At 42.7% G+C, this 14,293-nt stretch overlaps 1 protein-coding gene across 3 annotated transcripts in view; it reads right to left on the bottom strand.

Moving 5' to 3' along the window:
- Positions 1–14,293, bottom strand: part of HHAT (hedgehog acyltransferase) — a 377,292-nt gene that overhangs the window by 107,525 nt on the left and 255,474 nt on the right. The window lies entirely within an intron of this gene.

Raw genomic sequence — 14,293 nt, forward strand, 5'->3', positions numbered from 1 at the left:
GACCCTGAAGTTTCTCCATACTTTGTAATCCTAATTACCCTATTAAAGTCAAAAGTATGTGTCACTACACCTCTGGAACTACTCTAACCCTAAGAGATTTACCACCCAAAGTAAAAGTACTAGTCCTTTAAAGAACAGAACCTTTAGTGGCTAGGAAAGGCAAGACTTTTGTCCATGTTACACTGGTGGTGAGGTGACCTCACCTTGGCTTCATCTGGGCCCTGAGACCAGTCCCTGTGCTCAGGTTTCTCTACAGAGCTGGCTGTGCTGTCCTGAGCCCAGTTCTCATGGGCAGTAGCTCCCCTGACCCAACCCTGGCTCTGGCTTTGGCCTTGGCCCACATTTTAGTGCTCTTTCTCATAGCCAGTGATGGCCCTCCAGTCAAATCTCCATCTTCTAGGTAGTTATCACAAAGGAAGCTACACATCTACTTATAAAAAGTTTTCACAATCTACCCATCTGACAAAGGTCTAATATCCAGAATTTACAAGGAACTTAAACGTATTTGTAAGAAAAAAACAAATAATCCCATCAAAGAATGGAAAGAGGATATGAACAGACACTTCTCAAAAGAAGACATTTATGTGACCAATAAACATATGAAAGAAAGCTCAACATCCCTCAGCATCAGAGAAACGCAAATCAAAACCATGATGAGATACCGTCTCACACGAGTCAGAATGGTGATTATTAAAAAGTCAGGAAATAATAGATGCTGGCAGGGCTGTGGAGAAATAGGAATGCTTTCACACTGTTGGTGGGAATGTAAATTAGTTCAACCATTGTGGAAGACAGTATGGCAATACCTCAAGGATCTAGAACCAGAAATACCATTTGACCCAGCAATCCCATTACTGGGTATATAACCAAAGGAATATAAATCATTCTACTATAAAGACATAAGCACACATATGTTTTTTGCAGCACTATTCACAATAGCAAAGATTTGGAACCAACCCAAATGCCCATCAATGATAGACTGGATAAAGAAAATGTGTGGAATACTATGCAGCCATATAAAGGAATGAGATCATGTCCTTTGCAGGGACATGGATGAAGCTGGAAACCATCATCCTCAGCAAACTAACACGGGAACAGAAAACCAAACACTGCATGTTCTCATAAGTGGGAATTGAACAATGAGAACACATGGACACAGAGAGGGAAACAACACACACCAGGGCCTGTTGGGGGCTGGAGGGTCGGGGGAAGGAACTTAGAGGACAGGTCATCACGGCAGCAAACCACCATGACACACGTATACCTATGTAACAAACCTGCACATTCTGTATATGTATCCCCCCCCCCTTTTTTTTTTAAGAAATAAGGAAAAAAAGTTTTCAAAGGAAGATGCACACAAAAAGGAATATAATTTGCTTTTAATATCTCTCTGTCCAGTTGAGATAATAACAGCATCTTAATAAGTAATAACCAGCAGTTGGTTAATGGGCAACCATAGGCTTTGTCATCCTCCAGAAGGCTAAGAGGAGTCTATTTCCAAAGCAGAGAAAATATTTCGAGCTGGGCTAATTCTCAGCTCCTTTACTAAAAGATGCTGTATAAAAGCTTCATATGTAATTCTGAAAATTATCTATTAAAAATTCTATGCCCTCTTTGGCAACAGAACATTGTAGAATTTATAAAATAGAAATGAAATTCAAGCTATATTTAGCCTACACTTCAACTTCTAGGTAAATGTAATTAGATACCAACATTTAAAAAATAATAATCTTTCTTTTCTCTGCATAAAGCTGGTAGTTCAGTGAGTTGAAGTACTGTGCTGATGAACCCAAGCTTGTAGCCTCCATCTTAGAGAAAGATTCAACCACACCTTCATAGGTCAAAACCCAAACTCTGGCTTCACAAAAGCTCTATCTTTCTCACAGAAAGAGAGGCTGAGAAAGTATGAATGGCTCAGTCTAAGCACATTTGTCGCTAGAAAACAGCCCAAGCAGCAACAGTGGTGAAGTGGAGGACAAGAAAGAGGGCAGTGCTTGAGAGCTAGAAGATGTGACTTTGGCCCTGCTCTGCCACTCACCAACTTCTGTAACCCCAAACTTGTCATGTAAACTTCTCAGCTTAAATATACACATTGAGTATGCACTAGCAGCACTAAAACCTTCTTTGAGTATGAGTTGCTGTGAAGATCAGATGAGACAAAATATAAAGACTCTGGATTCACATTTAATTTTTTTTTAATCATGGCAAGAACACTTAGCATGAAATCTACACTGCTAACAATTGTTTACATGCATAATACAGTATCATTAACTATAGGCACAACGCTACCCAGTGGATCTCTAGAAATTCTTCATCTTGCATAACCAATATTTTATATCCATTGATAAGGAAAAGACCCCCTTCCTCTCACCCCTGGCACCTGGCAACCACCATTCTATTCTTCGCTTCTACGAGTTTGACTAGTTTTTAACCTTTAAGTTTAGGGGTACACGTGCTGGTTGTTATATAGGTAAACTCGTGTCATGGGGGTTTGTTATACAGATTATTTCATCACCCAGGTATTAAGCCTAGTATCCATTAGCTATTTTTCCTGATTCTCTCCCTCCTCCCACCCTCTATCCGTGGTGTCTGTCATTCCCCTCTGTGTGTCCATGTGTCATCTTTTATCTCCCACTTATAAGTGAAAACATGGAGTATGTGGTTTTCTGTTTCTGCTAAAGATAATGGCCTCCAGTTCCATCCATGTTCTTGCAAAGGACATGATCTCATTGTTCTACATGGCTGCATGATAGTCTATGGTGGATATGTACTACTTTTTCTTTATCCAATCTGCCATTGATGGGCTTTTAGGTTGATTCTATGTCCTTGCTATTGTGAATAGTGTTACAGCGAACATCTACATGCATGTGGAGTTTGACTATTTTTAGAGCCCTCATATAAGTGGAATCATACAGTATTTCTCTTTCTATCATGGGCTTATTTCACCTTCATAGCCTTATATATAACTGGAATCATATAGTATTTGTCCTTCTGTTATGGGCTTATCTCACTGAATAGAATATTCTTCACGTTCATCGATGATGTTGCAACTGGCAGGAATTTCTTCTTTTTTGAGGCTGAATAATATTACATTGTATGTATATACCACATTTTCTTTATCAATCTATATATCAATAGATATTTAGGTTATGTCCACATCTTGGCTGTTGTGAATAATGCTGAAATTAATATGGAAGTATAGATATCTCTTCTAGATACTGATTTCAATTATTTTATATACTCAAAAGTGCGATCACTGAATCACATAGTAGCTCTTTTTTATTTTTCTGAGGAATCTCCATACTGTTTTCCATAGTGGCTGTACCAACAATGTACAAGAGTTCTATTTTTCCACAACCTCACCAACACCTGTTACCTTTGTTTTTCTAGAAAATGATAGCCATCCTAACACATATGAAGTGATATCTCATTGTGATTTTGATTTTCATTTCCATGATGACTGGTGATATTAAGCATCTTTTACACATGTATCTTGAAACATACAACCTACCAAGAATGAATCAGAAAAATCTAAACAGACTAATAACAAAGAGATTGAATTAGTAATTAAAAACCTCACAACAAAGAAAAGCCCAGGACCTGATGGCTTCACTGGTGGATTCTAACAAACATTTAAAGAAAAAGTAATACCAATCCTTCTCCAACCGTCAAAAGAACTGAAGAAAAAGAATACTTCCAAACTCATTTTATGAGGCTGTCATTACCCTGATACCAAAGCCAGACAAAGACATCATTAAAAAACTACAGGCCGGCTGGGCGCAGTGGCTCACATCTGTAATCCCAGAACTTTGAGAGGCTGAGGCAGGCAGATCACATGAGGTCAGGAGTTTAAGACCAGCCTGGCCAACATGGTGAAACCCTGTCTCTACTAAAAATACACAAATTAGCCCAGTGTGGTGGTGCATGCCTCCTGTAATCCCAGTTACTTGGGAGACTGAGACAGGAGAATTGCTTGAACTCAGGAGGCAGAGGTTGCAGGGAGCTAAGATTGCACTTCTGCACTCCAGCCTGGGTGACAGAGTGAGACTCCATCTCAATAACAAAACAAAACAAAACAAAACAAAAAAAAAAACCTACAGGCCAATATCCCTGATGCACATAGATGCAAGAATACTCAACAAAATACTAGAAAACGAAATTCAACAGTATGTTGAAAGAATTGGTTCATCATGATTAACTGGGATCTACCCCTAAGGTGCAAGGACGTCTCAACTTACACAAATCAATTAGCATGATACATCACATTAACAGAATGAAGGACAAAAGCCTTCGTTATCATCTTAATACATGGAGAAAACGCATTTGACAAAATTAGACAAACTTTTATGATTAAAAACTCTCAACATACTAGGTACGGAAGAAATTTATTTCAATACAATAAAGGCCATATATGACAAGCTACAGCTAACATATTTGACATTGAAAAACTGAAAGTCTTTTTGCTAAGATTGGAAACAAGCAAGAATGCCCGCTCTCACTACATCTTTTAAACATAGTATTGGAAGTACTAGCCAGAGTAATCAGAAAAGAAAAATAAATAAAAGGCATATGAATTGGAAAGGAAGAAATAACATTATGTCTGTTTACAGATAACATGATCATATATATAAAAAACCCTAAAGACTACAAAAAAAAAAACCGTTAGAACTAATAAACAAATTCAGTAAAATTGGAGGACACAAAAGTAACATAAAAATCAGTTGCTTTCCTATAAACAATAAATGATCCAAAAAGAAAATTAAGAAAAAATATCATTTTTAAAAGAACAAAAAAAGAAAAAAATAGAATGACAAAGAATAAAATACTTAGGAATAAATTTAGCCAAGAAGGCAAAAGATTTGTATGCTGAAAACCATAAAACATTGATGAAAGAAAGTAAATACACACAAAAAATGGAAAGATATGCTGTGCCCATGGATAGGACTCTGGAGATTTTAACACTGCATACACATGAAAGGTTTATACTTACTAATAATGGGCCAGCAGCAGCATACTTCATTCAAGGAAAATCATGTTAAGTGTTCTTAACACACACACACACACACACACACACACACACACACACACACACACACAAAAACCCAAAGGGGTACAAGGAAACTTTTGGAGGTGATGGATATGCTTATTACTTTATGTTGATGGTTTCATGGGTGCATGCATATGTCCAAACGCATCAAATTGTATACATTAATATGTGCAATTTTTGTGTATCAGTTACACTCCAATAAAGCTGGGGTTTTAAAAAGCCATTATCATAACAAGTAGCACTCCTATATCTTTCATCAGCATTTGAAGACACCAAGAACACCGAACTGCTTGCTCAGGGATGTTCTTTACTTGAAACCATTAGTCCTAAAAATGTCCACTATCAGATCCAGGTCACTTAGTGCTATTGGGTCAAAGCTACGGATTCAACACCCACATATACCTGTTGATTATGCTTAATCCAGATGACAGCCAGCTGTTCTCCACACACCTAACACTGGCTGCAGAGGAGCCTGCAGAAGGTATGTGGGTGTGCCAGGGTAAGGCAGTACCTACTACGATTTTGTCTATCTCCAACATTTTGCCATCAAATAACTGCCACCCTTCCCCTCACGTTCCCCCTTTATCTGCCAAGTAGAAAAGTCACCTGACCAAGTCATTTTCTTATAATGAGTTACTGCGGTAACTAACTGTCTAAAGAAAGTCCTTATATAGGTTTACAAATTTTATCAGTTTAAGTGACCTAATGATGTCCTGGGAGGTCAAAGTCCTGATGACACATGTGTCTTTGTGGTATTACAATTTTCACACCAGAAACTGCAAAACAAGCAAGCAAAGCAAAGGACCAAAAGTACTTTTTAAGATGTCATGCATCAAAACTAGCTCCTAGTCCCAAACAGGGACATGCTAAGGCCCACGGGAGGTGAACACCAGAAAGGGGTATGTACTGTTTCCCTCCCTGGGGTTTCTAACCCTCTTCTTCTGCTTGAGAGCACACTGAAGCCTCAGCATCCCCAGGCCTCCCAGGCCCAGGTCTATTCTGGGTTATAAATAAACACTATATAAAGCAGATTCTTTGGAGGTTTGAGCAAAAGAGACAGAGTGGGAATTTACACTCTTTAGTGCTGCAAAGCTGTGTCTAATTGCTAATAAAAAGGTCCTTGAAGCCTCAGTTTAATAACCACCAACATTTTCTGGCTGCCTGCCTGTCTTCCCACCTTTCTCCCAGGAGAATGCTAAAAGCATTTCTAAGCTTCCCTAGGCCAGAGGAAAAGGCGGGGGCGGGGTGGGGGGTACGAAAAGCCAGAAGTAAAGGGGCAAATGAGGATGTCCGTATGATGAAAGGGTGCATGACTTCTCCCACTGCACAGTCAGGAGGAGAAGGGGTAGGGGAAAGAGCCCACCCTTGCCCCTAAGGCATTTCCCAACCTTTGCTCCATCAGCAGATCCCAAATCCAGGGATTAAAACTGCCACCATCCTGGGCATACACCTCCTCTAATCAGCATGTGAACTATGGGTTTCTCTTGGATGTTTCCTTTCCATCTCTGCCTCTCACTCACATCCTATTCAGTGCCACTCCTGCCGGTCCTAGTCTTCAAACTCATTTATCATGGCTGTTAGGAAAATGTTCACTCTAAAATAAACTTGTACAACTTAAAGGTTACTGTGCTGGTACAATGCCTTGGAGTCTCTGGAAGAAAGTGCTCTGAGGACAAGTGCAATAAAGAAATGCCTAGCTGGTTCCCGAAGCATTTCATTCCTCATCCGGGTTTATGGTGTAATGATTTTGTGGCAGCCATGCTGGAGAGGGCCCCAGAGGCAGGGTCCATGGCCTTGATAAGTGTATACTCCAGGTTTTCAAAGCAACCCAGTCCCACACATACAAAGTCTGGTCTGTTGGTCAGTCAGCAAAGACAAAAATCAACAGCTGATGTGTGTAACATAAAGGAAAAGAAGACGCAAGTTCTTTGTGGTCAGGAAGCATCTAGTCTAATAAGGGTGGGCAAGTCTCTACCTTTGGGGGTCCCACTTCCAGTGGATTCCCATTGTATTATGGCCTAAATTAAACCCATCAGCTTGGCTTCTTCTAAGTCATTCTCCAACTGCCTCTTATGCCACTAATTTCATCTTATCAGCCTCCAAAATAGATTCTCCACCCCAGTTATTAACTTCATTCCTGCCCAAACCTGGGCCTTGTAATCATGCCATGCCATCCCATCCCCCAAGCACAGAAGGCCTCTGGTCAGTCTTTTCCATCATTTGATCTTTCAAAATGGGTTTAACATTCACTTCCACGAAAATTTCCCCAGCCAATCTCACCCTTTGATTCTTTACCTCTTTAATGCATTCATCTCAACCTAAATGATTTCTTTCAACTTGCTGATGTGCTGCTCTTTAGTACTTCTGAGCTACCTCACCAGGCCTGACAGCATGCAGGATTCCTCACCTTACATCAATATCTGCAACACAGAATTATAAAATTTCCCTTCTTAGTCCACCAGAGTCTAATTTAGACTCCAAATTCAGGAGGACGCTCAATAAATCCTAGTGAATTTGTCTCCTGCTCTTTCCTTCATCCTTCTCATTTCCCTGATTCATCTCTCTTGCCTCTTCTTTTCTTTGACTGTCACTCCCTGTAAACAAAAGATGATTCTCCAGCTAGAAACTGTGACTTCATAAGTAAATATCACTGTTTATGTCTGCCGCCACTGTGTTCTCCTCTAAAGTGCTGTGGGGTTTCGAGGGAATATTTACGAAGTCAGACTAAATCACAGATACCAGCAGGAGATACCCTGAGCAAAAGGGACGGTTGGCAGGGACTGATGGGGGGACACATGCCCACACCAACCTCTTCAAGAAAGTTGCTGGAACTACTGAAAGAAAAGGGAGATTTAACCACAAAGCAAAACTCCAGGGTTACACGTTTTTAAAATTAAAGCACTCAAGTTATGATATTTAACATATATGACCTTAACTTTAAAAGCGTCAAGTAAAACCATGGCTGTGCCCATCAGTATTCTATATCTGCGAGGGGATGGGGTCCAGGAGGCCAAGAGTTGGTCTTTGTTGGATTGCTTGGGTTGACTTTCCTGACAATACCACTTCCTTGGCCAGGCATGTCACTTCAATTCCAGTGTGTTCGCAGGTCACAAAAAGAGTAGTGCGGGTCGGGCGCGGTGGCTCACGCCTGTAATCCCAGCACTTTGGGAGGCCAAGGTGGGAGGATCACGAAGTCAGGAGATCAAGACCATCCTGACTAACATGGTGAAACCCCGTCTCTACTAAAAATACCAAAAAATTAGCCAGGTGTGGTGGCGGGCGCCTGTAGTCCCAGCTAACCGGGAGGCAGAGGCAGGAGAATGGTGTGACCCCCGGGAGGCGGAGCTTGCAGTGAGCCGAGATCACGCCACTGCACTCCAGGCTGGGCAACAGAGCGAGACTCTGTCTCAAAAAAAAAAAAGAGTAGTGTGGAGTCAGGACCTTAAAAGCACCTTAAAGCACCGAGTAGGGCAGATGTAGGGATGAGTAAGTCAGGGTCACAGATTTCAGTGGCAGTCACTTTTCCGGTTTTTGATTTACAACTGGGAACAGCTGAAGGGCTAGGAGAGAACCAGGGAATGAAGCCTCCTGAAAGGTCTATAAAGGTCTGGGAACATTTGAGACATAAGCATAAACGCTCTTGAAGAGTTACAAAATATCACAAGAGTGTGCTGTTTGCTACTGGTTTCTATCAAAGCAGAGGGGATCTGTCTTCCCTGATTGGGTTTCAGAACACAGAGCTCCTGAAATATTAGCTTATGCTTTTGAGTTCCCCATTTTCCCTACCCCTCTGCTGCCATGAAGTTAACTCTTGTCTTTTAACCAAAATTAAAATGCATCGGCAAGTGCAAAAAGGACAGGGGAGAGTTTGAGTGGGGGGTCTCACTCTGTTGCTTAGGCTGGAATGTACTGGTGCAATCATGGCTCACTACAGCCTCAAACTCTTGGGCTCAATGGATCCTCCCACCCCAGCCTTCTGAGTAGCTGGGACTGCGAGTACACACCACCGTGCCTGGCCACATTTTTTTTTATATTTTAGAGACCAGGTCTCACTGTGTTGCCCAGGCTGGTTTCAAACTCCTGGCCTCAAGCGATCCTCTCACCTTGGCCTCCCAAGTCACTGGGATTACAGGCACGAGCCACAAAACCCAGCCTAAAGGGGTTACTTGTAGGAAGCCTGAGATGAATCCTGACTCAAGGTAACAAATTATTTCCTAATAGCACATTTCTATTGTATCCTGGGCTTTCTTAAAGGCATACTGGAAATGAAAATGGTCATCTAGGGTGGCCACAGGTGGGTTTCAATGCCCAGAAAGGGATAAAAGTGGGAGAAAAAGCCAGCAAGTATTATATGGGTACCCTTTGCAAAACACTGACACTCATGACTGTCTTCAGGAGGAAAGAAAATAAAGGTCTCTGAAACCGATGTGATTTTCAAAAAAATAATCAAAGTGGAATGACTGCTGGTGGTAATGAGATGGCTGCTCCCCCTCCGGACTGAAATCCGCACTCTGACAAATCAGCTTTGACAGAATTGTTTCAACTGCCTCTCATTTACCGTAATTATGATTCACAATCCCTATCAGAGATGGCACCTTTTAAAGTTTGGCACTAAAAGGGAAAACTGATAATGCTTGAGCTTGGGCATGAATGACAATAAATCTGCAGTAGCCAACACAGCCGTGCCAGTGTAACATTTACGGAAACAAAGCAAGAACATCATCCCATGCTCAGGAAACAATGGCCCGGGAAGCATTTTTCTCTTAATGCAGTCAGGGCTGCAGGGATGATGATGCTTATTTGAAAAATCCCGTGGTAATTGAGTAAACTCTTGAGTGCACATTAGAGATTAATATTTTAAGAGCTGGCATTTTACAGACAGAGGCAGTCTAAGGATGACATTAAATGTGTGACATATAAGGCAGAGTCTTCTGTAGATTAAAAATGCTTCTGTTCATGCACTAACGTCATAAGAAATCCAAAGATGTCAGCTGTAGATCTGGATATTAACATGGTGGTCCAGGCTAGGAAACAGCCACTTTCCAAGGGTTGGGGAAAGAAGTGCACCACACTGATGGCCTTTCACTTGCTTGGAAGGCTCCCTCTCAAGTGTGGTCAAGATGAGAAAAGAAGTTTTATGGGTCGGAGAGTACTGAGCTCGACTTTACCTTACCCCTGAGAAAGGCAGGCAGAGAAGATGAGAGTAGTTAGTCACTCCCCAGTACAGGCGGCTAATGTTGCTGCAGAGAGAAGCCAGGTCCTGAGTGTGGGGATACAGAGAAGCAGCTGGGTCCAAATGAGAGATGTGCTGTTCCAAGCTCTTCCCACCCACACCATGGTCCTGCCTTCCAAGACTATGATAGGAGAAATTGCAGGCAAGGGGCAGCTGCCAAGCAAAGCCATTTCATGGAGCCAAAGAACAAAGAGACGCCCTCCAAGCGCCCGCATGCCTGTGGAACCTCATTTACCCAGGCTGCGTGTGTTGACTTGAATCTAAAGGCCAGTAACCAAATCAGCAGATCTGGGCCTCTAACGCCATTAGCTTTCCCGACAAGAAAGGGAAAGGCATGGAGGAGATGCTATGTATCTGGTTCACGCCCAGAGACAATGTGAAGGGCAGAAGTAGTTGATTCAGAGCTTACCATCTTTGCCTTGGGTAGTACAGATCAGTTTATTTTCAGAGGTTAAGAAGCAGACCCTTTTTCAATTCGACGGCCGAGGCCAAGAGATTGAGAGAGGCTCCTTCAAGAGCATTCCCTATTTACCTAAACGAGAAGGCCAGGGGAGAAGGCTGACTGTCCATGCTGCAAAGCATGGGAGTTAAGGTGAAGCTGTGGGCTTTAACACTTGCCCCTCTTATGGCACCAGGAGCCAAGAACCATCCAGAGCGATGCTAGAATGGGCTGGACTGGTGGGGGCAACCAAGCTACTCTTCAGAGTTCACCTGCGGGGCCAATATTGCTAGCCCATCTAGTTAGCACCACTTTCCTGCTGCGTCACCTTATGACTTGACAGCACCGCCTTAAGTGACCTCTCCTGCAGCTCAGTCACTTCAGATCACACTGTTCTAGCTCCTCAGTGAGGAGCTTGCTTGGAGAATACAAGTCTCTATGTTAGAATGTATGCCAAGGGTGACCCCCAACTCTCATTAGCACAAAGGTCTTTTGAGTCTGATGCCTATCCTTCTGCTCCTCTCCACACACACTCCTTGGTGGTGGGTCTGTGGCTCACTGTCTTCCTCAGCAGCACCAGCCCTGGGCACACAGCTGCCTCTGGCACAGCTGCAGAGTCCTCCGTGTTCTTTCCAGCATCTCTCATACCCTCCAGGAGTCCCTAGTTCCCAGGGATTACACTGTACATTGTCAAGCTTCCATCAGGGTCTCTGCTGAGCCTCATGGAGCTGCACAGCTCTCTAGAGGACCCTCATCCAAAGTCCCCTTGGGAGTAAGACATCTCCCAGGATCATGGGCAGAGCACGGCATGGGACTTGGCAAAGGACCGAACCCCCTCCTCCCATGGCTCTGGATGAGCTCAAATACTTCCTAGGGGTGTACTTCCAGAGCAGAATGTGGGCTAGAGATCATTACTCCCTTCTCACAGTGCTAAGGTAAAATGTCTCCCTTTCAAGGTGCAAGTTTCTAGGAACAAAGCACATAAACTCTAACGGTGGCTCAGGGTTGCACCTATGTAACCTGGTATCACAAACTGTACAGTGACTTCTACTAGAATCAAACCAAGCCACTCTTGGCTCCCCAGTCATTTTTGTGTATATTTGTGTTTGTGAAAGGAATGTGTCTATAAAAAATAGGCTGAGTACCAACTACAGGCTAGGCATAGGGATAATATAAAGAGGGATTGAAACGTCTGTGCCTGCCTGGGGCAGACAGTCTAGAGGTATGTTTAACATCTAAAGGTACAGTTTAAAAAAAAGTCGAAGCAGAATGAAATAAATGCAGCCTGGAGCTATAGACAACTTGCATGTGCTGGGGAATGAGGGGCTGATTCTGAGAGGTGGCTCCCAGGGACAGGTTCAGGGGGAAAAGCCACATCTGAGATAAAGAAGAGGATATATAAAGCAGTAGAGGGTTCTAATCTTGTCTTTACTGGCTAGTTGACATCGATCCCAATGTACCCCTAATACCACTGACAAGCTCTTGCAAAGTCAATGTCAGAGGAAAAAGATTATCATTGCCTTCCTGAATCAAGGAAAAAAAATCCTAAAAGTTCACAAATTTAAAAAATGTAATTGTACATTACTATGGAAAATCCAAAAGGTAGACTACAAAAAGACATGTGGGAACATTATGAAGAAATGAAACAAGCCTTTCTCAATGAGTGGAAAACAAACAGATTCTGCTGCTATACATTGTGTGTGTGTGTGTGTGTGTGTGTGTGTGTGTCTGGCTCTGTCACCTGAGCTGAGTGCAGTGGCACAATCTTGGCTCACTGCAACCTCTGCCTCCCCGGTTCAAGCAATTCTCCTGCCTCAGCCTCCCGAGTCTCTGGGATTACAGGTGCCCGCCACTGCGCCTGGCTAATTTTTGTATTTTTAGTAGAGATGGGATTTTGCCATGTTGGCCAGGATGGTCTCAAACTCCTGACCTCTGGTGATCCGCCTGCCTCAGCCTCCCAAAGTGATGGGATTACAGGCAGAGCCATCGTGCCCGGCCTCTGCTGCTATAATCTTATAACACACTTCTGACACCACATGTTTGGGGGTTTTCTCCCACATACCAAGCAAGCAATCAGTTCTGGAGTGACATGAGCTGTGTGTCCTCTAACTGAATTTAATTCTGATGCTATCTACCTGGAGATAGGGTCAGATCACACAGGTTGGAGACTCATCCCCACAAAACTGAGCCCTACTTCTGAGGCCAATCACAAGCCCTAAGTCAGTTTACCTGTGCTTCTGACCAGCTGAGGCAGGAGCATAGGGTCTGGAGGCTGGGAACATAAGGCTGATTCATGCTGACTTCCTAGAACTAAATCTAATGGAAACACCTCAGCTATGATAGGAAATATTCTCTCCATTTACACAGGGCCTACACTGAGTAAATGACTTTGTAACTTTACTTGGTCCTCTTCATTTACATACAGCATAAGCCAAGTAACCAGTGGAAACCTCTGGAGGGTATTTAAACCCCAGAAAATTCTCTAACGGGGCTCTTGAGCCCCTATGCTTGGGTCTGTCCCGACCCTATAGAGGATACTTTCATTTTCAATAAATCTCTGCTTTTGTTGCTTCATTCGTTCCTTGCTTTGTGCATTTTGCCCAATTCTTTATTCAAGATGCGAAGACCCTAGACACCCTCCATCGGTAACATAACCAGCCATAAATTGAGGCTCCCCCGACCCTCCCTCCTTGGTTTTAATTTGTTAGAGCAGCTCACAGGACTCAGGGAAACTTACTTACATCTACCTTAAATTGTTATTGTAAAGATTATTACAAAAGACACAGATGAAGAGATGCATAAAGCAAAATATGGTGGAAGGGGCTCAGAACTTACATGCCCTCCCCAGGTGTATCACCCTCCAAGAGCCTTCACATGTTTAACTCTCTGGAAGTTCATCATTACTCTGTCCTTTGGGACTTCTATGGAGACTTCATTACGTAGGAATGATTGATTAAATAATTGGTGATTAACTTAACCTTCAGCCACTCTCCCATTCCCAGAGGTTGAGGGGTGGGGCTGAAAGTCCCATCCCTCTTGTCAGGCATTGGTCTTTCTAGTGATAGGCCTCATCCTGAAGCTACTAAGGGGCTGCCAGCCATCAGTCAACTCCTTAACATACAAAAAGACATATGACTTTAGAGATTCTAAGGATTTTAGGAGTTTTATGTCAGGAAACTGGGAGGAAGATCAAATATACATTTCATAATTTCACACAACAAGTTACCTGAGAACCAAGGGCACCCAATTATAAAATCTGGATTTTAGTTGCCCCCCAAGAATGAGCCTGGCTCAGCAAGCAGGTCCCTGGGTATAAGCAAGGCTGTGTCTCCATCTCTATAACCCCGAACAGCTGTGATCCATGCTGGGCCACAGCATCTCCATCTAGGACATAAGTTTGTAATCTATGCCCAGCTCACCTCATAGGATGGTACATGATGATCTAATGAGGCAAAAGGGATGGAAAGGAATGGAGAAATAATGTAAAACAAATGATCATTATACTGACAGGATATAAACAATAGCGTATTAGAGACACTACTGATCATCAGAAAAGGATTTGCATTGAGTTAAA

This window comes from Rhinopithecus roxellana, chromosome 8 (genome assembly GCF_007565055.1).
Source record: "Rhinopithecus roxellana isolate Shanxi Qingling chromosome 8, ASM756505v1, whole genome shotgun sequence".
Classification (NCBI taxonomy): Eukaryota; Metazoa; Chordata; class Mammalia; order Primates; family Cercopithecidae; genus Rhinopithecus; species Rhinopithecus roxellana.